The sequence below is a fragment of the Diorhabda carinulata genome, chromosome 8 (assembly GCF_026250575.1).
Source record: "Diorhabda carinulata isolate Delta chromosome 8, icDioCari1.1, whole genome shotgun sequence".
Lineage (NCBI taxonomy): Eukaryota > Metazoa > Arthropoda > Insecta > Coleoptera > Chrysomelidae > Diorhabda > Diorhabda carinulata.
Genome location: NC_079467.1, coordinates 2,719,436 through 2,745,302, shown reverse-complemented (window position 1 = coordinate 2,745,302; position 25,867 = coordinate 2,719,436). Strand labels below are relative to the sequence as shown.

At 33.3% G+C, this 25,867-nt stretch overlaps 2 long non-coding RNA genes across 2 annotated transcripts; both read right to left on the bottom strand.

Moving 5' to 3' along the window:
• Positions 1 to 913: 913 nt before the first annotated feature.
• Positions 914 to 4,851, bottom strand: LOC130897248 (uncharacterized). The gene is made up of 2 exons (XR_009059678.1): positions 4,655 to 4,851; positions 914 to 1,101 (listed from the first exon to the last, which is right to left on the bottom strand). It is a non-coding gene; the product is annotated as an uncharacterized LOC130897248 (long non-coding RNA).
• A 2,509-nt stretch (positions 4,852 to 7,360) lies between these two features.
• On the bottom strand, positions 7,361 to 10,309 carry LOC130897215 (uncharacterized). Its single transcript, XR_009059673.1, has 2 exons — positions 10,061 to 10,309; positions 7,361 to 7,595 (listed from the first exon to the last, which is right to left on the bottom strand). It is a non-coding gene; the product is annotated as an uncharacterized LOC130897215 (long non-coding RNA).
• Between the last annotated feature and the right edge of the window lie 15,558 nt (positions 10,310 to 25,867).

The following is a 25,867-nucleotide window of genomic DNA, read 5'->3' as shown; positions in this document are numbered from 1 at the left end:
ATGTGGTCCAATCATTCCATGATAAAAGCCAGTTAGATGATTGAGAAAGAAAAAACATCAGCAAATAGCACAAATTCCTTCCAAACCTAACCTAACCTAACCAATCGATAAATTTTTAAATGAAGCTTATTTCATGATGATGATCCGATTCGAAGCTCTGTACTGGTGATTGCTTTCGAAGATCGACAGCATCTTCACTTACTAATTCAGGAACTGGCTCTAAAGATGATCAACGTGGGATGGAAATCCTCAATGAATGCTGAGGTAATAAGAATAAAGTTACTGGCAGCATTCTTTCCGTTTCCAATCTGTGTGATGAGTGTCCTGTTGAATCATCAGCTGCAATCTCTTTAAACAGGGATAAAAAGCGCTCTGAACTAGTACCATCTTCAAGAAGCAACAATACATGTCAAAATACTTGTTATATCAAATAAACGTATTGCATTGCAATAAAACAAGTTAATGTTAAATATACAGAATTTTGTAATTAGTGTTTTATAAATTAACAAATGTCACTCTTAACGTCAGTTTTATGAAAAAGACGTTTTTGACACTTGACAGTGACAAGTTATCATTGCCAACAGTAAAACTTCAAATTTTGCGTATCGTACTGGGTGTCAGTACGACACCAGTTAAAGATAAAAAGAAAAAAATATAAAAAAAAGTTCTATTCAGCTTTTAAAGATATTTTTCAAACACTAAGAACTCGAATTACATTAAATAAATTAAATAAATTAAAAACGAAATCAACATAAATACTCAATTTATGTTTTGTAGAGGTCAAGTTTAATCATAATCTTTTTGTCGTTGATCTCGGTATTATCATAAAATATTGGTATAAACTTTGTACATTTGTCTCATAACCAATGTATACCGTATGTAGAAACATTTTCTATAGGTTGATAAGAAAAGATTGTTATATGTTTTCAATATTTTATTACTAATTATCGAAAACAACCAAACCGTTGAATTGGGATAGTGATCAATGCTTATGTTCATCCTTAACACATTTTTTTAAATATCCACAACATCTTAGTCCTGATTCACATTTAGTATGTGGGATTAGTTTCCCACCTTCATCTTTGCAAGGAGCATCAAGAGCTATAAATTAAAAAAAAAATTATCACAGCGATCTGCGATATTTTAGAAAAAATAAGATTTTATGAATAGTCATATGAAAGAGAAAAATGTTCATTTCATATATTATAAGATTAAAAGATATTTTTCTAAAAGGCACATTTTACTAAAAGTAATTAGTATTAATTATACAGAGTGAGAAAATAAACCTTAGCAAACAGTCGAAATGTCATTGGGGCGTTAAATGTTTTGAATACAAGTTTGACTATATTTATCAACTTATTGGGGAAATACATGGTACTAAATCTGGCGAGAAAGATGGTTATGGGCATGGCACATAGGAATACGTTTGGCGGACAAAAATCCCCGAATTCAAATCAACTTGTAATATAGTGAGTTGTTTGGATGAAACGAAAGCCGTTGTTCCATTTTTTTCTTCATATATCGTACGGAACCTAGTGTTTACATTACCACCAAAAAAAACACTATTAAACTGTTTGACGCGCCTTTCTATACCCGTCTTCAGAGATTTAAGGTAAATTTTCACCAATTTTCACCAAGTTTCTACACATAATACACACTAATTACTAATAATATTTCGGAAACAGTATAGGGCTTACCAAGAGTACCTTTTGGTGTAGAACTGATTTGAAATTTCACCAGCTTGAAAAAATTGGTACATACTGTGTAACTAGCGCCCTCTATGACAGTCAGATATAAAAACGAACTCGTGCGATGTTTCGGCTTCCAGAACATATTCATATGAAATTTTATTACAATGTTGCCAGTAGTTAAGACAAAATCTTAAAAAATGTATACTTTTTTCACTAATGAAACCCAAATTATTAGTTTTCTGCGTATACTAGAGAAAGGTTTTTTAAACACTCTATATAACTGTTTATATAATCAATTTATCTGAAAACAAAGTAACTACTTTTATGGAATAAAATTAAGCATTAAAAATAGCTGCTCAAGGAAATTGGAATTTATTTGAAAAAATTCGTGGGTGAAGATCGATAGGCGACTCTTGAGTTTATTTACATTACCTATTATCTAATTAATAATTGACTAGCTTTTACCCGCGGTTTCGCTCGCATAGAATCCATTAAATAAGTATCAGAAATCATTATAATGGAAAAGAACGAACTCTGTAACTATATTAGAACCAGAGATATAGATCTTTGAATGTAGAAAAATTGCCAAAAACCTACAAAAATCCATAACTCCACATTGAATGTCCGCGCCTAGCTCCTCTCCAACTCAACAGATTTGAGTGTTCAAAGACTCAAAAGAAAGAGGATGTTTCAGCGAGTGTTTTTAAATCAAAACGATTTCTGTAACTATATTAGAACCAGAGATATAGATCTTTGAATGTAGAAAAATTGCCAAAAACCTACAAAAACCCATAACTCCACATTGAATGTCCGCGCCTAGCTCCTCTCCAGCTCAACCGATTTAAGTGTTCAAAAACTCAAAAGGAAGAAGTTGTTTCAGCGAGTGTTCTTAAATAAAAACGAACTCTGTAGCTATATTAGAACCTGAGATATAGATCTTTGAATGTAGAAAAATTGCCAAAAACCTACAAAAACCCATAACTCCACATTGAATGTCCGCGCCTAGCTCCTCTCCAACTCAACAGATTTGAGTGTTAAAAGACTCAAAAGAAAGAAGGTATTTCAGCGAGTGTTCTTAAACCAAAACGAACTCTGTAGCTATATTAGAACCTGAGATATAGATCTTTGAATGTAGAAAAATTGCCAAAAACCTACAAAAATCCATAACTCCACAGTAAAAATCCGCGCCTAGCTCCTCTCCAGCTCAACCGATTTAAGTGTTCAAAAACTCAAAAGGAAGAAGTTGTTTCAGCGAGTGTTTTTAACAAAAACAAACTCTGTAGCTATATTAGAACCTGAGATATAGATCTTTAAATGTAGAAAAATTGCCAAAAATCTACAAAAACCCATAACTCCACATTGAATGTCCGCGCCTAGCTCCTCTCCAGCTCAACCGATTTAAGTGTTCAAAAACTCAAAAGAAAGAAAGTGTTTTAGCGAGTGTTCTTAAACCAAAACGAACTCTGTAGCTATATTAGAACCTGAGATATAGATCTTTGAATGTAGAAAAATTGCCAAAAACCTACAAAAACCCATAACTCCACAGTAAAAATCCGCGCCTAGCTCCTCTCCAGCTCAACCGATTTAAGTGTTCAAAAACTCAAAAGGAAGAAGTTGTTTCAGCGAGTGTTTTTAACAAAAACAAACTCTGTAGCTATATTAGAACCTGAGATATAGATCTTTAAATGTAGAAAAATTGCCAAAAATCTACAAAAACCCATAACTCCACATTGAATGTCCGCGCCTAGCTCCTCTCCAGCTCAACCGATTTAAGTGTTCAAAAACTCAAAAGGAAGAAGTTGTTTCAGCGAGTGTTTTTAAACAAAAACGAACTCTGTAGCTATATTAGAACCTGAGATATAGATCTTTGAATGTAGAAAAATTTCCAAAAACCTACAAAAATCCATAACTCCACATTGAATGTCCGCGCCTAGCTCCTCTCCAGCTCAACCGATTTAAGTGTTCAAAAACTCAAAAGGAAGAAGTTGTTTCAGCGAGTGTTTTTAAACAAAAACGAACTCTGTAGCTATATTAGAACCTGAGATATAGATCTTTGAATGTAGAAAAATTTCCAAAAACCTACAAAAATCCATAACTCCACATTGAATGTCCTCGCCTAGCTCCTCTCAAACTCAACCGATTTAAGTATTCAAAAACTCAAAAGAAAGAAGGTGTTTCAGCGAGTGTTCTTAAATCAAAACGAAGTTTTTATCTTGAATAGAACCTGAGATATTGAGGATGGAACGTGTGTATGTGAAAAACTCCCATAAGTAATGTACAGGGGGAAATCGCATTTGAGTATAACTTGAGAATGGTGAAAATTAGATGAAATCCGATGGTTGATTGCTGATCTGTGCATCAATACCTTTCATTGAAAAAAAAAATTAAGCAAATCGGTTGGGTAGAACGCCTGAACGGACTCGGAATGGAAATCAATTTTTTTAATATATAAAATTATCATAAAAAGAACGATGAAGGGAACCTCAACAAAATAAATATATATAAATAAAGTAATATTTAATTTTTCCTCGTGTATGTATACTTCATTTAATTTTCTAAATACTCTCAGAAAATGATGATAAACGTTTTCAATTTGTCTTATTAATAAACTGTCGAAATATTTCATGGTAGTATATTATGAATTTCTTGCTTCTTTGGTGGCTAATTCAATTTGTTTCCGGTTAAAGTATAGAAATATTTAACAATTGCATTATAGTGAACTAATATATTTTATAACAGAGCAAGACAAAATAGATTTTGTATCCAAATGATGATAGAAAACTTACTATATTCCAATATTCAAATAAAAAGTTTTCTCAAAACATTTCATGTTATACATAAGTGACATTTCTTCGCAACAAAATGATACAGTAAATTCAATCAAAAATGTATCCTTAACAAAACAAATTAATCAAATACTTAATTATTCAGCTAGAACTCTAAATCTAAACCGATATACTTACGAAGAATTTGGCAATCATTTGGTGGACAATTGTCATCGCTCTGTGCCAAAACTACAGCAGCACAAAAAAGAACTGCAGCGAAAATAAACAAAGTTTTCATATTTGCTGAATGTTCTTTACCCTTGAAAGACAATAAATATATATAGTCAATACTTACTGGGGTTACCAGCTATATATACTCGCATATATATATATATATTGAAATTCCGCATAAAATATGATACTGGGAATTTCCAGAATTTATTGTTATTTAATTAATTATTTTAAGAAAAACTTTCCCAAGTGCCAATGAATGCTTATCACGGTTTTTTTAAATATCTCTTAATCGTATTGGAAATAACTGAATCAATAACAATACCAGGGAATTTAGAAAGTTATTATCGTATATTATATTTTAGAAAAACAATTATAATTTGTGGATAAAACGCCAAAAAAAATTTCACTCTTTATCCTAAAATTTATTTATCGGTTAACTATACACAAAAACAAAAAGAAAATAGTTTTTTTTAGTATGAAGTTTGGTTTTTATGATACTCATTTTTGAATGTTTTAATAAATTTTGATTCAGAAATACTAAGCGATCAAATTGAAGTTTTTACTTCTACAAATAACCGCTAGATTGTACTCAAAAATGTGATTTCAACAAGTCTAGAAATTGCGATTTTGACGCATTTCGTTATAGTCTAAGAACCAGTGAACGGCAGACCACACATAATTTAAAAAAGCATGAAAATTTCTGTTATTTGAGATGTGGAGCTGCTAAGCACGTTCACGGTAGCTCGAGCTACACTAAGATGCGACAGATGTGATAATCCATTTCTTGGACGGTAGGTGTAACAGACTTAATGAGGAAACTTTAAGATTTTCTAAATTTTGTGTGGTATGCCGTTCACTGGTTCTTAGACTATGAATATGTCAAAATATATTATTATAGCTATCTAAAAAAGAAACGACAGAAAGTTTGAAAAGCTTATACCTCTAAAGGTAGACCTTTACGTCTGGGTACTCAAAATTCATACCGAACAATACAAAAAGGATGATTTTTGGATAGTCATGGTGGATGAAATTGAATATTTTACGACACTCAGCAACCAAACGGCAATCAATGGAATGGAGGCCACTTCGACCACAACGAAAGTTAAGCCTAAGCAATTCTTGATGACTCTAAAAAAACCATCGAACCACCTAATCGAGGATTACTATTAAATGGTGTTGTTTTTTACGATATCACCCGATACCACACTATAAATTGGATAAAAATTTCCTACATGCATTTGACTGGAATGTGATGGAAGATCTTTGATACAGCCTGCATCTCGTTCCTAGCGAATCTAAGATCTTTCCTTGGTAGTCAACACTCAAAGAACCTTCTATGAACAAGGCACACAAAAACTTGTACTGCGCAAAATGTCGGAAGCTATGTAGAAAATTAGTTGTAGATTTTTGTCCAATAAATATTTTTTCTGTATCTGTTAACGTTTTCTTATAAAACCAAACGGAACTTGTTTTGAGGATAACCTCGTACATGATTCTTCTATTCGCTTCAACTTTCCTTTGCATATATGGTTACGCAGTTATTGATTAATCTAGAAGAATGTGTTTGAAGATCAGATTAAAGAATTGGATTGGTTATAAAAGCAGCACGTGATAAGAGAGGTATAAAATATATGAAAATATTGTTATTTCAATTACATTAATTCAAAGAAGGATTATCATTATGTTCATGAGTCTTTGTGCTGGGAAACTAAATGAAAGGACGAAGCAATTCAGATTAGTTTTAACGGTTAGGAGTAATTTAAGTTTTCTGGAATTTGTGGACTTGAAATTAATGTATGATACTGCTTTGAAAAGACACTACAATTCTCAAAACAAAAAAAAGCTAAAACGAGTACATAAAAACTGCAGGCCACGTCATGTGTGAGTACCCAGCTATCACACAAAATGTTCAAGCCAAAGCGCTTGATCGACTCCTAGAAGGACATCGACCTTTGGTAACAAGTGGGGCACGAGGGCCTATCTGAAGGCCTATGTGCTCAACGGCCCCTTGGCCGCCAACAATGCTATGTACGAGAAAATCAATTATTTGCCCCACGGTCACCAGTTTGACGTGGATCAACTGTTTTCTTAGATTACCTTTGATTACCTTAGAGCAGAAACATGTTGAAATCTTCATTATTACAGAAATTTAGCCGAAGGGTAGCCCATATCTTAGCTCTAAAAGAAGTTATATTAGAACAACCAAAACGCCATCTCATTTTAGAAGATTTCAACGACTAAAAACTAAAGCTTCAATAGGTGATAGAATTTGCTTGAGAATCTTGCTTGAATCTGTTGAGTAGCGCGAATTTCCAACTGATTGGAGGTTTTAAGACAGTGGTATTTGTAATAGTACTGCAAAGCGGATGAAGAGAAGATCTGTGCTTATGGAATAGAATATAACAGAACTTTGAGTCGAAAAACAGAACGTTAAGTGAGAGCTCATTGTTGAAATGGAGAAAAATGTTAACACCACCGGTTAGTGCTGAATGAATAATTTGTTAAAATCTTGGATGAAACTCCAGAAGCTTCTGTAAGCTTCGAAAAGTTTCTTCCGAAGTTATAAGAACGAAATGTTGAAGCCGGGACTATTGTTGGTCAGCTAATTAAAAAGATTTTCTCTAATAAAAAATTTTGAACGTTATTGAATGATACTTGAAACAAACTTGAGATTTTTGATTCTTTATTATTATAACTATTATTTAGTACACATTTAAAAGAAACTATTTGGTTTCAATGATATTTAAAGTAAGCATGGTTTTATGAGAAAGTGTAGTCAAATATATTTAATGTTTTTCATCGTTTTTAACACATTTCTTGAAATATCCACAACATCTTAAGCCTGGTCCACATTGTGTCTGGGGTATTGGTTTCCCGTTTTCATCTTTACATGGATCACCTTCATCTGTAAAAGAAACAAAAATGAGAGTTAGTTGTATTTCAAAGGATAGTTATTGTCTAAAATATTTCTTTTCTTAACTGTTTATTTCTTAGACCTTTTTATATGTTTTTCGTGATGATTTGTCTTAATTTTATGTCTCCTTTTAATAAAAATAAACTGTTTGAAATTGTAGATAAAAAATTTGATAAAGTCTTTCGTAGATAGAGTCTTCTGTATCCTCAAAGTAATACAAGATGATTACCAATGTCTTTTAGCCGTAATTACATTGATGAAATATTAAAATCAGTTTGCGAATATAAATAACATTGTACGGATCAATAAACAAGTGATTTGAACTACAAATAAAACAGATTCAACACCGTTTGATATAGAGCAAGACAATAACATGAAATATTGTATATGATGGATGTTGCACGCTGTTTAACAATACGTCGTTGCCTCATAGCTGCCACTAACTATACTCAGTATCATGTTGATGGCTTCCCGCTATCCAAAATTATAGAAATTTAAATTTTCCACAAAACACACAAAAAGTTAGTTTTATAAAAGTGCTCCAATAAATCATCAAATTTATTAAACATTTTATTGGTTGTTGAATCAAAAGTAACTAGATTTTTCTGTAGACTAACAGCAATTTGATCTTGCTCCATGTCATGCAGATTTCTATTGCATCTTGCGTTGATGATCTAGATCAAAAAGTAGTTAATCCAAATCTAGAACTTTCTATTTTGATTTCAAACTGTGAAAGGAAGACAATACCCGAAACATAAGTTAACGTGAGTGTGTCGCATTTAAAACTATTTATTTGCTTGCTTTTGAAGACCTGGATTGGACCTTAAACCTTTCGATTTTTTCCTATAGAGCACCTTCAAAATCATGAGTTGATAGTATATTCAAATCATGTCATAAATCAGGCTTAGATTGTCATAGAATTATTGAAACTGTTTAGTAGGCAGTGAGGTCTACGAGGACAATTCCAAATGTACCTGGCCCGACCTAGAAATGGTGGTAGTTTTTAGTGAATTTCCACCGATATAGAACTGAGATTCTACTCGGGGTGAGACTGCTCCTCCGTTATCAACAGTATAATATAATATAGCAGAGTTAAACGAGGCCGTACGACCTGCAAAGACCGGCATCACTATGGTCGACCAAATGATGTGACGACTCCAGAAATGTTGTATAAAATCAACAAAGCGGTACTGGATGATCGTCGACTGAAAGTGCGCCAGCTAATAAAAACAGTAGGCATTTAAAAAATGCAATACGTTGCATATTAACTGAAAATTTGGACATGAGAAAGCTGTGCGCAAGATGGGTGCCGCGTTTGCTCACAATAGAACTAAAACAGCGTCATCGAGTGTTTGGCAATCACTTCACGCCCAAAACAAAAGAATAATCAAAGCAATGGACTGAAAAGGGAGAACCGGTTCAAGAGAAACCAAAGACCGTTCCATCTGCAAGCAAGTTCATGGCGACTGTTTTTTTGGGATGCGCGTGGGATAATTTTCATCGACTACAATGAAAACGAAAAAACTATCAACGTCGATCATTATGCGAACTTATTGCAACGTTGGAACGAAGAAATCAAGCAAACACCGGCCGCATACGGTTAACAAGAAAGTGTTGTATCATAAAAACAATACACCAGCTCACATATCCGTTATTTCAATGACCAAAATTAAGGAATTGCTACCTCATGCATCCTATTCGTCCTCTAGGATTATTTCTGTTCGCAAACTTGAAAAAATGTCTCGGTGGTCAAAGATTTTCCAACAATGAAAGGTGATGTTGACAGTTAATGACAATTTTGAACAACTTGACGATTCTTATTATAAAAAGTGTATTGAACACCGCTGGGAAAAGTGTACGGAGCTTAAAGGAGATCATGATGAAAACCAAATAAATTTTTTTCTAAAATTCTTTGTTGGGCCAGGTATTTCTGGGAGCATCCTCTTATAAAAAACTCACGAATTCATAAAATATTCTGTAACGGGTAAGTAAATGTTTTGTATGTGAAATTATACATTAGAATGAAAAAAGGGGGAGCGTGTAAGGGGGAACGTGTAAGTAAAGTAGAATCAGACATTTTTATGACACTTCATGTTCTAAAATGAACCTTTCTTACACCAATGATGAGTTCAATAATAATTAATCCGTGTTATGTGAACATCAATTATTGTACGAATAAACAGATGAAAATTTTCTTGTTACCAATGTTCAAAAATCTAAAATAATTTGCTGTACAGAGAAATCTTGAAACAGATAAATAATTTATCAAAAATGAAATTTTCTACGTAAAAAATTAACTTTAAAATTTTATCAGTTCGAGTAAGGCGTTTTGAAATAAAGAATATTCAAATTATACGCATCGATTTCGAAGTTTTTTGTTAATATATAATAAATGAGTAACATCTATCCAATGAAAATTCATTTCAAAATCTCTTTAATGAATAAAAAACACTTACTCAGAATTTTCACATCAGCTGTTGTAGTTTTATCATCGGTTGCTGAAACTAAAGCAACACAAAGAAGAACTGCAGCAACAATAACCAAAGTTTTCATATTTGTAGAATGTATTTATCGCCAGGTAAAAAAGAAGAATATGCCAATACTAACTCGAGGTACTGCTTATATACATTGTAATCCTGCATAGAATTCAATAATAATAATTCCATTATTTATTTGTAGTTAATTCCGAGAAATTACATTACGGTACGACGTTGAATACTTATTAGGTGTTTTAACTACCCATTATGACTATTGTGAATTACCGAAATAGTAATAATATTTTTAATATAGTATACAAGGGAGATTTTAAATAAGTCAACTCTAACTGTACTCCCGAGACTTTAATTATATTTTTGGACAAACTTCCGGAAAACGCCAAGAGGAGTTCGAAGGTAAAAATGATAGGGAATGGTCACAATCGAATAAGGACACAAACGTGAATTACAAATTCGGTCAAAAAAGACTATTCGTGCCACGAAAAAGGAAAGAAAAATAGAAATACCACAGTAGACGCACCGGGTCTAACCTAACCTAACCTAACCTAACCTAACCTGACCTAACCTGACCGAATCGACATCATCCCGATTCCGAAAGAGCAATAAAAGCAATAGAAATAAATGAAAATCAATTATATTCCACAAAAATTCAGTCACTTTCCTCATCCCTTTCCATAGGAGGTCGATCATTCTTTCCAGGATACAAAAATTTTATATCTACAATGATTGCATCGAGTGGATCCACATTTTTTCGCTGGACTCGCCGTCTCCAGAAAAATTCACAAAGATGCAGGTCCAAGTTATTTCAGATTCCCCCCCTCGATATTCTTCTTCTCATGTGCTTTCGGCTGGTTTCAATATTTTGGATGTTGGCCCCTGTTTCAAGGTCAACAAAGTGTTCTTGATGGTTGACTGTAAAGTGCTGGTAGCTTTCACTTTCTAGCGCCAAATATCCTTTCCAGCAATCAGTATGAATGATAGTGCCGACTTGGACATGCTTCTTTATCAGCTCCATCAATGTTTCGGCACTTCTAGAGTTATCAGGACATATTTCCAATAGGTAGCCGTCGCCGCCACGCTCGATCGTTCCTAATATCCAATGACCCTCGACCATGCGCCCTTTATTGTATTTTCTTCGTCCGATTTTACATTCGTCTATTTCAACGACGCAACTATCCCCACCAATTTGGCCTTCATTTTCATATGCTCGGTCTAAACTGGCCATACAAACTTCACGGGCACAGTTGAAGACGTCGCTCACTGATTCTGACGAAACTGTTGTTTCCAAGTTTGAGGCCTCTTTTATCATCTGCTCAAATGAAAATTAAAATCCATGTGTCTTCTGCCGTTGAACCTTTATGGTGGAACGATCTGCCTTTGATTTTTTCGAAACATCTGAAGTGGTCAAAAACGGTACCATCATCATACCATTTAGCTAACTGGTTGTGCTTGCTGCACCATCTATTGACAAAAGATTATTTTTGACGGCCCAAATTTTTGCTTGAGCCTCTGTTGACATAATTGTTGCTATTTTAAAAAGGTTTTTTGGGAGGGTATGTGTCTGGGATGATGTTATTTTTGAATAATATGAGAGCCTAAAAATAAAAAATGTTTTAAGCTTGAATTTCAAAAATATCGACGTAACCTGTAAAATTTCATTAGCGTTTTTTGGAAGTTAAGCCATATTTTTTCTAATTTTTTCTCAAGTTTTAAAATAATCACATAATTCACACTGTGATGGCATTTTTTTTCTGTTATTTGGAAATTAATACCATGACAATATTATTTTAAAAACTGTAAGAAAAGCAAGGACTTTGTAAAACTGAAAAATACAAGATTGTCATTTTAAAATAAGAAGCCTAGTACTGCCATTATCAATCAGATAAATTTTTTTTATATGAAATCTGGAACATAGAAGTAACGAAAATTATTGTTTAAATGATGGTGGTTCTAGTGACTAAGAACTATGTAGTCGAAATATTCAAATATATGATTTTTTTCACAAACACTATTCATGGTGGGCACAGTGGAATATTTTTATCTAAACCTCTGAGACAAAGTAACTTAACTTTACTAATTTTTGAGTGCTTGTGAATTGTGTAACCTCCCAATTTGTTAATTATACTACATAGTGCATCTTTAGCATGTATTTCAATAAAAGCCAAAAAAGATTTTGCTTTGGAAGCTTTTTAATTCATAAATTCAACATCTACATACCTAACGACTATAAGATATATCAGGAGTTGTGCAAGATCTATTAATAAGTATTTATGTTCGCAGTACCTCAAGAAAGATTCTCTCTTTCTTCCAAAACGTTTCCTGATAGAAGCATTTTCTTTGTGAATGTATCTGTCCATTCATTTTCTTTGGAATTAATAGATACTCGCACTATATAAACTTCATTATTTTGGCCTTTTCAGTTTCTAAAGACAGCGTGGTAGCTTGGTGCTTAGATAGCAGTTTCACTGTCAGAATCAATTTATTCATTTTAAAAATTTGGGTGGTAAATGGTAAAGTTCTTTTCGATGGTTAGGACTGATGGACTAATTCATCTATCACCAGATGAGTAGGAAGATCTTTGATAACCTCAAGTACCTTAGTCCACCACAGAATCTCTAATTAAAGGCAGGAATTTACCTCTCGAAGTAAAGGTAATAACATCAGTATTATTTGAGTAGATGTTCAACCATACTGACAACTACCATTCAGCAATAATGTTCACTCAATGTGCTCTCGAACTTTGTCTCCAAATATTTCAGGTATTCTCGTCGTCAAGATATGGTGCATTCATTTTATCATAGTTTTATTATGAACTATGATAAAATTATGAAAGTTGTATAATATATAAATACTCAAATAGAGAATTTAACAAAATCCCTCGTAATCTCGGTAGATTGTTTAATGCGCTTTGAAATAATGTCAGAATGGTATGCGGCACATTTCCTCGGTAATGTAAATATTTCTACTTATCTAACCACATTTTCCAATTTTTATGATGGGTTTTTCTTTTTGCATAATATGATTATCTCAAGGTAAAGTAGATCATAAAAACAAATCGGTTTTACTACTTATTCGATTAAGAAACAATGGAAATATTACTTTTGATAATTATTCATAAGGAGTTATGACTAAGCTGAAACTGAAAAATTTTGTGTCTTTATCATCATCATCATCATCATCATCAAGTCTTTCAATCCTTTGGATTATGGCTATGGCTTTTAGCGCTTAAAAATCCTTTTTTGAAGTAAATTAATCCTTGTTTTCTATTTTAGTTTTCTTTATAGTTTATCGTTTCTCTTGGCTGCTTTTGTTATTATTTTCCATTCCTTTCGGTTCCGGCATTTTGCTTTCCAGTTCTCTGTATTATGTACACTAAGACATATTCTTTTTTTGATAAACCGAGAGTATAAATATCAAACAGGGGATGTTTTGTTGTGATTTACAATCTACAAAGATTCTGTTGTTAGAATAAAGATCTACTAGACTCATTATAGATTCTAGAAGGAGACATTTTATGTGGATATTGGATGAATGAGAATCCACGCTAGATGAGAAAAGGCCCGGGAAAAGTGATTATTTGGGTAGAGAATGTAAAAAAATCAAGCTACAAGACAAATATACTTCGATAAATCTCTCAATGGAATATAATGTCTCAAATTTATAGGAAATTAGTCAGAGCCGCAAGTGATTTGTCTCCTAAGCTTTCCAGTTACCATGGTTATGTCACAAAAAAGATGTCGTTTGGGTCAAAGGAAGACTCTAATAAAAATATAAAAAATGGCACTTAGCGAGTAATCTGGTAAGTAACAATATAATGAATAATCGACGGATGATTAAACAGATGATTTCGGTTGGATCGCAAAGAGTGGATCTAGCACGGAGTAAATCAGAAATATTGTTACGAACAAGTTCGAGAAATGGTCCCGTGGGCCGGCCCTGTCCACCTACTATGGAATTTTGAAATTTTTGTTTGATGTTTGAGTGTAAACAATTTCTTATAGCAAGTGGTTTATTTACATTGTTTCTTTTGAATAATTTCCAAAAAGGAGCAAAAAGAAACAAAACAAATAAGTCAATTCTTAAGGGATAGTTTAAAATAAATAGTGGTAATGAAAATAACGAATTAGTAAAAGTAATCGCAAGAATTATTTAAGTGATATTTATGAGTAAATTATTAGAAGTTAAGTGTATAGTATAGTGTGTAAATAAATTAAGAATGTAAAAGACAGTGTTTATTAATTCACTCCACGAATAAAAAGAATGTGAATAAATACAAAAAACGTTACATTGTAATTGCAGCAAAACATACAAGAGTGGGAAATCTCAAAGACGGACAACTGGCAAGTTACCGAATAAAAATTAGGAAGGGGAAGAAGAAGAGAAAGATTTAGAAGAAACTTGTTGAGCAAAATAAATCATAAAACAAGGACAAATTACAAGAATGATAGAGATGTCTGGGAATCACGCATCGAAAGATCTACAACCTCATAAAACCGATTGAAATATATATTTCTCCTAAACTTATTCAAACTACTGTGAGGCTCTGGTGCAAAATTTGCCGTTATCACTTTTTTTGGTGAGGTTGTCTACTTCCTCATTACCTAGTTAACCTTCGAGGCCAAATAGTGACATTAGAGTTACTTTGTTTGCGTTAGCTGGTGCTTTTGGCCCCGAATAGATATATCTAGTTTGAATAATGGGTATTTCGATTCTTTATGTCCAGGAAGATGGTTGAAGAAGCTCTACTCTATAGCCACCGAAATCTCCAGATCTCCATCCGTTATACTTTTTCATACATGAGTATTCGAAAAGCCAAATTTTCAAGATCAACTCGGCAAATGCTGAAGAGCTAAAAGCACCAATACAAAGTGAGTGTTGATAAATTTTTAGCTGTTACTAGAAAATGGGAGAATATTGAAGCGTTTATTTGATAGAAATAAATAAATGCCATAAGTTGATTACTCGTTTTCTATAATTTTGTACATTTTTATATACTATGTGAAGATAATGATAAAAAGGACAGTGATGCCATTATTGTTGTATGTAGTTATGTAGAAAATTGTAATAGATAATACTAATCCATTGATTAAAAAAAACAATCCTTATAATTTAATCCAAATTACACTCTTAGCATTGTTGCATATAATACGATAGTAACACCAAATAAAAATCTTTTCTTTAAATATCCAACTGAAGAAATTGAATTTTTTTAAAGTGAAATTAATCCTAATAATCCGGGAGCCAGCTGCAGTCACCCAATTCTGCTTGTCCTGACAGAACTCACCTTAGGAGTGAACGTAATGACCTTCAGCTAGCAAGGTAGCTCCGAGTCCATTTGATCCAGGTGTAATAAATTCCGTAAATTCAACTCATTCCTGAATGGCTCAAACTGAGTAATATGATAGATTTGTATATTTAACAAAAAAAAACCTTCAGCTGCATGTAGGATGACGGAAAGTCTTTCAGCTGATACGCTGAAGGTCCCCATGACTAGCGTTGATCGCATAACTGAAATACTTTCTACCCGTGAATTACTCTATAAATTATCTGATACGTGGGGACCTTCAGTGTATCAGCTGAAGGACTTTCCGTCATCCTACATGCAGCTGAAGGTTTTTTTTTTGTTAAATATACAAATCTATCATATTATTCAGTTTGAGCCATTCAGGAATGAGTTGAATTTACGGAGTTTATTACACCCGTGATTTCTGTCAGGACAAGCAGAATTGGGTGGATTGTAGGTATTTTCAATTTTTAAATAGTATATTAAAAACTTAAAACTTACGATACTGGGTTTGGGTTTGACGTACTATAATAACACTAATGTAGTGATTCAAAGTGTTAATTGTGATTTGATTTTTTTGCTTTCTTTTTCATTGTCATACGAGATTTAACCTAAATATTGTTAAGGTTCAAACGGACACTACCTTTCAGAACTAATAATTTTTAAAATTATTGTTTAACATAGAACAAATTTGACCCTTAGAGTATTTTTTAATTAAACAATACCATATGTCTGATTTTCATGAAGAAATCGTCAAAATGCACGGCCATATTCTTTTCTTTATAAAAACTTTCATAAAACAACATTTTCTATGTAAGTTGGTTGACATATTTTGCTAGTTATCAGGCATTTACTAAATTGAATTCCATACACATAGAATCTTCTTGCTTGTGCCTCATTCTATCTGAGCTGATCTCAGACGGACGGATCTCGGACGGTACAAAATATAACCAAACTTCTAAACTTTGTAAGTTTGTTAATACTAATCCTATCGACTTGAAATAAACACCATTATTCCAAGCAAGCTGGAAGAGGATACCGGATAGGAAAAAAACATATAGAAACCGTATATTATGCTGATGATGCAGTGATCATCTGAAAAGACGAAGATCCTAGTTACTATATAGGCTTAAATAAATAGCGAATGCTTTTAATATCCCCGAAAAAAACCAAATCTTTTATAGTATCCAGTATCCAATTAGTTCGATTTCCTTTTTATAATAAGAATCGTCAAGCTTATCAAAATAGCCATTAACTCTCGATATCACCTCTCCATTCTTGGAGAAAAAATCCGAGGGAGCTAAATCTGGCGAATAGGATAACTTTAATCCATTAATTTTGGCCATAATGCGGCCGTTTTTGCTTGATTATTTCGCTCAAAAGTTCGCATTCCCGTTGATAGTTTTTCTTTTTTCAAGACAGTTAATTAAAATTATCCCATGCGCATTAAATAAGAAAAGTCTTCGTACGGATGTCAGATTTGCACTACGAGTAATCTGTGTCCAACCTTCTGCAGAATACACTAAAAAGTATTTGGTTTTCACTTCTATTTTTGAATGTATTGAGTCGCACTCAGCTTCTTTGTGACCAGTTTAAAAAAATTTGATTTTGTGAGTAGGATGAGTTGAGAGAACTTGAAAGCCCCAAGCGTCGGACATCATGAGAACCTCTTAATATTATTTTGATCTGCGAGAATTGTTTTTCCTCGAGTTTCCTCCCAAACATAACAAAGAACATCTTAGTTGACCAAGTCGTAAACTGACAAATTGTAGTTGGCTCATTTTCTCAAATAAAAAATTTGACCTGCTGGATCTTTTGGTGTTGTAAGAACTGCTTGTAGGTCCAAATTAAAAGATAGAACTTCCATATTTTCCTTTCCAAATTTTCTGACGTCATCCCTGGACTTGTCAGGAAATTCTTTTCTGAATGCTGAATACTATTGATATAAACACCATTATTCTTGTGAAATGGATGACATTATAAACGAGATAAAGAAAGCTGGAAGAGGATACCGGATAGGAAACAAAGAAATAAAAATAATATGTTCATAACGCAGTGGTTATTTGAGAAGACGAAAATCCTGGCTACTGTATAGGCTTGAACAAATAGCGAAAGCTTTCAACATGCAAATATCCTTGAAGAAAACCAAATCTTTTACAGTGTCCAGAGAACCGAGAAGATGTAATCTCGCAATATAGGATCAGACTGTAGAACAAGTGATATCATTCAAATATCTAGTAGCGATCATAACAAGTAAAGAAAGTGTAAGCTCAAACAACAAAGGTGTCATTAATATCAGGGTAAATGAGAGATGTAATTTGGTGGACTTAATATATGACTACCAGGAGCAAATTCAGAATATACAAGACATGTATAAGACCAGTAATGACATACTCGATAGAGATCAGAGCAGAGAACATCCAGGATGTAGTGAGATAGGCAAGAAATCGGCGAAGGGAATGGAGAGACCACGAGGACAGAATGTCAGGATGACAGGTTGGCAAAGATTGCAAAGGAAAAAAAACCGAATACATCCCGACCACCAGAACGACCATGTAAAGATGATATGAAAGCTGGTATTCACCATCCCAGCTGCAGCTAGGCAACCATTGATCCAAACACAGGACTAACGTACGATGATGATGAAGACGATTCTTATAAAATTGAGTTATATTTATCTTCGTTGAAAATACAAAAGCAAACAACAAAATAAAATTAGGACAAAAACTAAACGCACTATCAACAAAACTGTCTCGAAAATTATAATAAAAATAAAAATTATGCATCAATGTTTAGCAACTATTTCCAACTGCTCTTGATAGACATTCTATAATAAAACATTTTTATAATAAAGGAAATAGACAGTTTGAAATGCACATACTTTTATTATCAAAAACTCTAAGTTATCAACTAAGTTATTTTATCTATTAATTTTAAAAAAAATCATAAATCTCTTCAGCTTATTACGTTACTGTAGAGCTGACTGAAAACTAATAAATTATAATCATGAATTGGAGAGCTATTTATCTAGGAGGAGATTTTTAAATCATGAATAATTTATTATACAAGATTTTATTGCAAAAATTAAAGGTCACTCAAGTTCAGATTGGTTGAAAATTTATTTTAATCACAATCTACAATTCCAACAAATATCGAGAAAATACGCGGAGAGAATATAATAAATAATAAAATTAACCTATAGCTATAACAATATTTTTATTTTACGGAGACAAATAATTATTTTTAAATTTGATTAAACGGTTATTAAAGTTTGTTGAAGGTTTTTCTTGGACCATCCAACTACGTACGAGGAGTTGTTTACCTAACAGTGTTTATCAAATATTAAAGTGTGATCTAACAAATACTTCCGATATTTCAGTTTTCTGCAATTTAGTTGAGTCTGAACCATTACTTCCTTCAATATGAAATAAAAAAAGATAAAACGAAAATAGAACTTGTAAAATCTAATTTGAAAATTTTCTAACCTTTAGCAACCAATGAAATGGAGACGTCTCTGTATCAATACGAATTATTCGAAATTTTCACGCTTACCCAGTAATTTTAATTCGATATTATATTGGAATTTCCAACATTATATATAATCTAGTTTTCTTAGATCTATTAACATTTAAATATCACATTATGCAACTAAAACCACATTAATATCAGGTGGTAGTCTCCACTATGTAGTATAAGACTTTCCACTGTGTTTTATGTTTTAGTTATTTCCTCTGATATAAAACTTTCCACCCCCTAAAATCGTCGCTCTAGAGGTGAATACTCCTAATCCACAGAAATGTCATTTCTGAGTTGTGATAACTAGTTAACAGTTTAAATTTTGTACTGCTGAGTAAATTTGAACCACTAACCAATACTTTACCTTGTTAAAATATACGAGGATGGTAACAGAATTACCTGGCCCAACAGCATAATCTCCTTTTAGCTCCGTACACTTTTCCCAGCGATGTTTAGTTAGTTCGATTCCCTTTTTATAATAAGAATCGTCCAGATCCTTAAAATAGCCATCAACCGTCGACATCACCTTGTCTTTGAGCACCGAACCATATTTTCAATACTGGGAGATAAATCTGGCGAATAGGATTAATACCATTAATTGTCTTACCCAGCTTACAACAGCTTCTTCTTAACCAAATGCGACCGTTTCGGCTTGATTGTTTCGTTCAAAAGTTCGCATTCATTTCCTTTTCCAAGATAATCAATGAAAATTATCCCACGCGCATTAAAATTAAGAAAGTCTTCTGTGTCCAACCTTCTGCAGAATACAATAGAAAGTATTTGGTTTTCAGTTCTATTTTTGAATGTATTGAGTCGCACTTAGTTTCTCTGTGTGTCTTAGTTTCAAAAAATTTAACTTAGAGTAGGATGAGTTGAGAAAATTTGAAGGCCCCAAGCGAGGGACATCATGAGAACCTCTTAATATTATTTTGATCTGCAAGAATGTAAGAAGAGATCTCAACTGATCCTTTTTTTCCTCGAGTTTCTTCCCAAACATAACAAAGAACATTTTGATTGTCCAAGTTGTAAACTGCCAATCTGTCTTCTTCTTCTTCCTCCTCTTTCAATAGGACCGGGTCCTGTTTAATCCTGTACGTTTGGCCCTCTTCCTGGATCTTCCTGAGAAGCTGAACTCCAGCTCTCATACAACCTCTTTGGTGGTCTACCTACAGGTCTGCGTGTGTTCAGTCTCTGAGTTTTAACTCACTTTCCCCATCTGTTTTCTGGCATTGAATTTTTTTCGTGCCCTGACCTATCTCACCACATCCTGTACGCCCAATTCTTCTCTTATGTCATCGCTCCTTATTCTGTCCCTAAGGGTGACTCCTTTGATGATCTATAAACGACTACATATTAAAATAAAAACAAACAACAGTCGTGAACAAATCAAAAGCAGTATCAACTTTTGATATTTTATAAAAATAGTGTATAAACGTATTGTTGAATATAAAAATGCCTTTTTTATCCAAAAATTTTGTACAATGATACATTATGGTTGTTATCATATTCAATTACCTATATCAGTAAAATTTGTGAAGGTATGATTAGTCTTGGTAGCTATTCGTAAATAAAATGTTGTTAACCACTTAACCAAAATACATTTCAATCTCCCGGACTATAATTGAAGAAGAGTTGTAGGAAATATTATAATCAAAGTTATTATATTGTGAGAAAATCGTAGTGATTGATGCCTCATTCACGGAAAGGAGTTCAACACCAACCAGAATTTGAAAATACTTTTCTTTGCATGTTGTTCGGCAGGTGAACATCGTTTATAATGATTAAAATCAATCGTAATTTTCTGAATAATAACAAAGAATCATTGCGTGTCAAGTTTGACTCTCTACTTATCTGGCCAAATTGAGAAAATAATATCCCATTCCTTGCACGTCCAATTTTATAATTACTGTCAAAATTGTCATTAAGTCGAAGAACCCAGCGAAATAGGCCAGCTAATTCATCTTTATAATAGGGACCTAATGTCGAAGAATCAAATATCTAAAAAATACGAATATTTAAAGGAATACGATTTATTTGAGCTTTCTTTTATACCGGGGTAATCAGTAATATACTAATTGATATAAAAACCTGTAAAAATGATTTATTGGATTATATAAGTTGATTTTTTTTGTTCAAGATGTCAGAATATAGAGTTCGAGACGTTTATTTGACTGAGAAAGCAAATTACGGCACATAAGTTCAAACTGGAAGGTAGAATTGATAGTTTTGGAGGTACTAGAATGTTCCTAAATATTTCTGGTAAATTAAACAGAATTTAGATAAACTGTTGTTATAGAGTGGTTGATGTAACCCACTCGCATCGCTCTGCTAGATCTAGGCGACGTGAATTGGTTCTAAGGGTTCCAAATTTCGTCACTGTTCCAATGCTTCCGGCTTACAGGGAGGGAAAACGAATATAGCATGATGGCACTTTCTAGACCAAAATATACCGGAGCTAAACTAGCCTTCAGTTCGAATCTCCGGGTGGAGGCTGGTCTAAAAGATCTATATAACAAATTTTGAGGAATATTTCAATATACGAGGTCTTAATACGAATATAAGTGCTGTACACCAGCATCTGCAGTCGAAGAGACCTCATATTCTAGCTCTTACAGAAACTCTCTTGTACATCAACGATTTCCTCAAAAAAACTACAAACCCGATCTATAGCTTCGCCGACTATAGCACACTGGTCGTTCAAATCAGCCTCTGGAATGAGGTGGAAGACCCAGGATACTATTTGGTGCTGTTTGGACATAACATACCACCATCAGTGTAAATTCGCTTATTGGGTATTGAAGTTGGAAGCAATACGTCCTGGTATTTAGATTTAGCAACTTCTATATATATGGGCTATATACCCCATAACAGCTTCTAGTCCTTTACCAAGTCCCAGTTTCGTCCATTTTTAGAATATTACTAGCACATTTGTGGCTCGGATTCCAAGCATAACCTGAAGAAGCTCGACTCCATTCAAAAGAGAGCAGTTCGACTTATAGAAGATCCAAAATTGACAAAAGACTTGGAAAGCTTAGAGCATAGAAGAAGTTCAAGATCAATATCCACAGGTATCTTCACAAGGCAGACACCACTCGAACTACTCGAGTGTAATAGAGTTTACCCTCTTGTGCTTGCTGTAAGAAGACTAAATCCGAAAAGCCAGACGTAGTTAGCTAGACGGTAGAGGCTTCTGACTGTCCTTCACCAAGAACGGCAATAGTTTAAATTATTCTCTCCTATTTCTGACGAATTTCGGGCTTTCATGATAATCAACACAGTAGAGAGAGAACATGGACATTCTTTAGAGAGCATGAGATATTTCAAAATCTTCATTATATTCAAAATAAGTTTATATTAAGATGCTGCATTTATAACCTACAAGATAAAAGTATTTTTCTTTGTTCTAGTTGTTTAATCTGGAAAAATTCCGGGCAACCATCATTTTGTAGGAACATGTCGCGACGAATATCTAGATGATCTTCTAAATGAAGTAGCAATTCTTCTTCTTCCATAAAAGATCCATCGACTGTTTCTTGTTCGATATTTTTCCTAATCCTGGCTTCATACTTCGCTATTTTGAACTAGTCATTCGATTTATATGTTAGATTCATTATTTTCTACTCTGTTGTGTCTAATGTTTTCGTGTAAGATCAAAGGTATCTATCTTTGAAGATCATCTTCATTTGCGGCACATATTATGGACACATAGCACAGGATTTTGATTTCTCCGTCACTCATTCCGCAGCCTTCGACTAGCCGTAACTTTTTATGAATTTTTCCGTTATTTATGTGGAATAACATGGGACTAAGAGAGTCTCCTTGTCTAATACCGCTGTTAACTGTATCTTAAAAAGTTTAAATATATTTCTCCGTCAACTGTTTCATCAAAAAAATGCCCCAATTATTTGTCAGCCTAGATTCCTGCATGACACATTTACAGACCAACGATCCTGATGCTGGATCTCAGGATTATCTTATAAGATATTTAATGTCCAGTTTCAATAATCCAGCCCGTTATAAAACTTTCAAACATTCAGAAACAAGAAATATACCCCCAGAAAATTAATTATAAGACCATTTGATTAATTTTCCCACACAGTGGCAAAACTCTTGGACTCCATATTTTCTAAATTGAAATACAACAAAATTTTTCAATTCATTTTCTAAACTTCCAAAGCTATCGTCTTTGGAGACTGAAGGTAAACTAAACTTGACTTACCGATCTTATACTGAATTTTCTCACCAATGAACCTTCTCTCGCGACAACGAATTCCAGCGGGAAAACCTCTTTAGGATTCACATTAATTCCTTGATTACTAAACTATAGAAAGGGCTGTAAGAAATCGGCCCTCTGTCCTCATCTAAGCTACTCCTATATCAAGCAATTTCAATGCTTTCAAATGCATCCAACAATTTATTATTGGACACCATTTTCAACAATTTTGCATATTTGAAATGAGCTATGTGCTCTTTAAACCGGACAAAAACGGATCTCTTAGTCTGCCCAATATAATTTCCGTCACAATCACCACAGCTAATTTTATATATAATTTGGTATTTTATCCTTAAGATTACAAAATATTTGTTTTAATGTATTGTGGGGTTTATACACCAATTTAGACCCACTCTGTTATAAATTCCTTCCAATCCCTTTGTATAAACAGGATTGAAAGGTACCAGATCCAATTTTTATTATTTTTCATTTTGATTTTGGAGAATCGTGGTTTCACTTGGAGATTTCTGTAACCTAGTACAGCTACATCGTCTATTCCTCATTGTATCCCTCGATGTTAAGTGGAAAGTTTATTAAACGATGTACCAAGAAAAGGCGACTGACCATCTTATGTTGAATAAAATGGAAACAATACGTAGCCTTTTCCTGATCTACTCTATAGTTTAGAAGTTAACGAATTATTTTCCGCGGTAGAAGGTTTATTGGTGAAAAAATCCCGTATAAAACAAGTAAAACAAGTTAACAGCTTTTATTATACCTTCAGTCTCTGAAGACGATAATTTGGTTATCGAAACGGGCGTAAGTTAGTGAATTGTGAATGTTGGTGTAGTGGTAGTTTAAACAGTGTGTTCATTATGAACACTAGACATTTTGCACATCTTGACTCACGTCAACGGAATTTACATTTAAATTTTTTGTTCCGTTACATTGCATATAAGATGGTAATAGAGAAATGAATTTACATTATATCCTTATAAAAGCTACTACCAGTTGACAATGGAAAAACTTCTCCATATACGACTCAAAAATATTTTCTTTTTTGCTGAATACTCCTTGTTTTTCATGAGCAATAGATAAGCTTTCAGTATTGCAAAGTTTTCGTTTATTACAGAAAAATTCTTTACAAAATATTTGCGTAATATAAAAAAGAATTTATTATGAAAACTGTATTTTTGTGAACATATTTTTTTGATGGAAAAATACGCTTTTTATACTAAAAAGTTATTGTAATAAATGTAACGTTTTAATTGCTTTTGTGTAAAGAAATACCAAAAGGTACATTAACGTGCTCATCAATTTGGCACCCGCCTTCCAACCTACCTAATTAGGGTTGATTAAGAAATGAGATAGAGCCCGAAAACATAAAATAATATCTGCCCTTTTCAGTCATCCTGGCCGGTACGGCGTTATCTTATCTCACATCAGCAACGTGCACGAGTCAACAGTTTTCAGAACATCAATCGCAAGAATAAAATATGTGGTCGTCGTCAAAAAGTGGTATTGATACGAGAATCTACACGTCATGTTGGAATGTCGAAACGTTTTGAGGATCTCCGTAATTTGCACAGCTTTTATATACAAAAACGCCGTTTAAATTTCATTATATTATTCGATGTACCTACTCACGTTATCTATAATTAGTGGAATCAATATTAAAGTCTTTCATAATATAGAAATAATAATAATCACAAATGAAAACAGTATAGATTCACTGAAAATTATTTGTTGAAACTATTAAGATGGAAACTTCTTAAATATGGTGGAGAAAATGGTAGGAGTAGATATGGAAACGAAACAAAATCCTAGACGAATGGAGCACAGGCATAATCACCCCAATATTTAAGAAAGGTAATAAAGAAATATGTGAGAACTATAGAGTCATCGCCCTGCTAAATATCGCCTACAAAATACAGGCAAATTTAATAAATAAAAGGTTGAAGGAATTAGCAGAGACAGAACTAGGACATTATCAAAACGGCTTTAAACCAGGAAGATCAATTATAGACGCAATCCACACTATAGAATAGACCAAATGATAGAAAAGTTAGCGGAATATAAAAGAGAAATACATATAGTCTTTATTGACTTCAGAAGTGCTTTCGACTCAATAAAAAGAGAGAAAATAACAGAAGAATTCGGAAGACAAGGATATCCAAAAAAATTGAAAAAACTCATATGAATAATACTAAATAAGAGTGACATTAAAGTGAGATAAAACGCTCATAAATAAGGGCGTTAACCAGGGAGCCCATTACAGAACAATTTGTCAAAACCAATTCCCTTCCTCCCATGGTACCTTCTGATACTTCAGGGGCTGGGGGTTTTGAGGTTTCGTGCCCATGGAGACTTTTGATCAGCTTTTTTCAAATTACCATTGTGTCAAATTTTAGAAAAATTTCCTCAAGCCCAATTTCCATAAGGATTTTTTTTATAAACGGCGCGCGACTTTTTGGCCTATTCCACCTTTTAAGCTTAAGTAAATCGGAGAGGATCAGTTTTTCAATTATATGCTATTTGGACATTAAGAAGGTTACTTAGAATTTCCTGGATCAGGTATCGGTCAGTCAAGGGTGGACGGATTGTCGTTTTATAGAAGAAGTTTGTTCGGAAAAATGTGTATCTATATTAATTATTATTGAAATCCAGTGCACATGGTTGCCACAACTTTTTCTTGTTTTCTAGCCTTAAAGTTCAGACGAGGATTTTATCGCATACGTAAACGCCTATTTTAAAG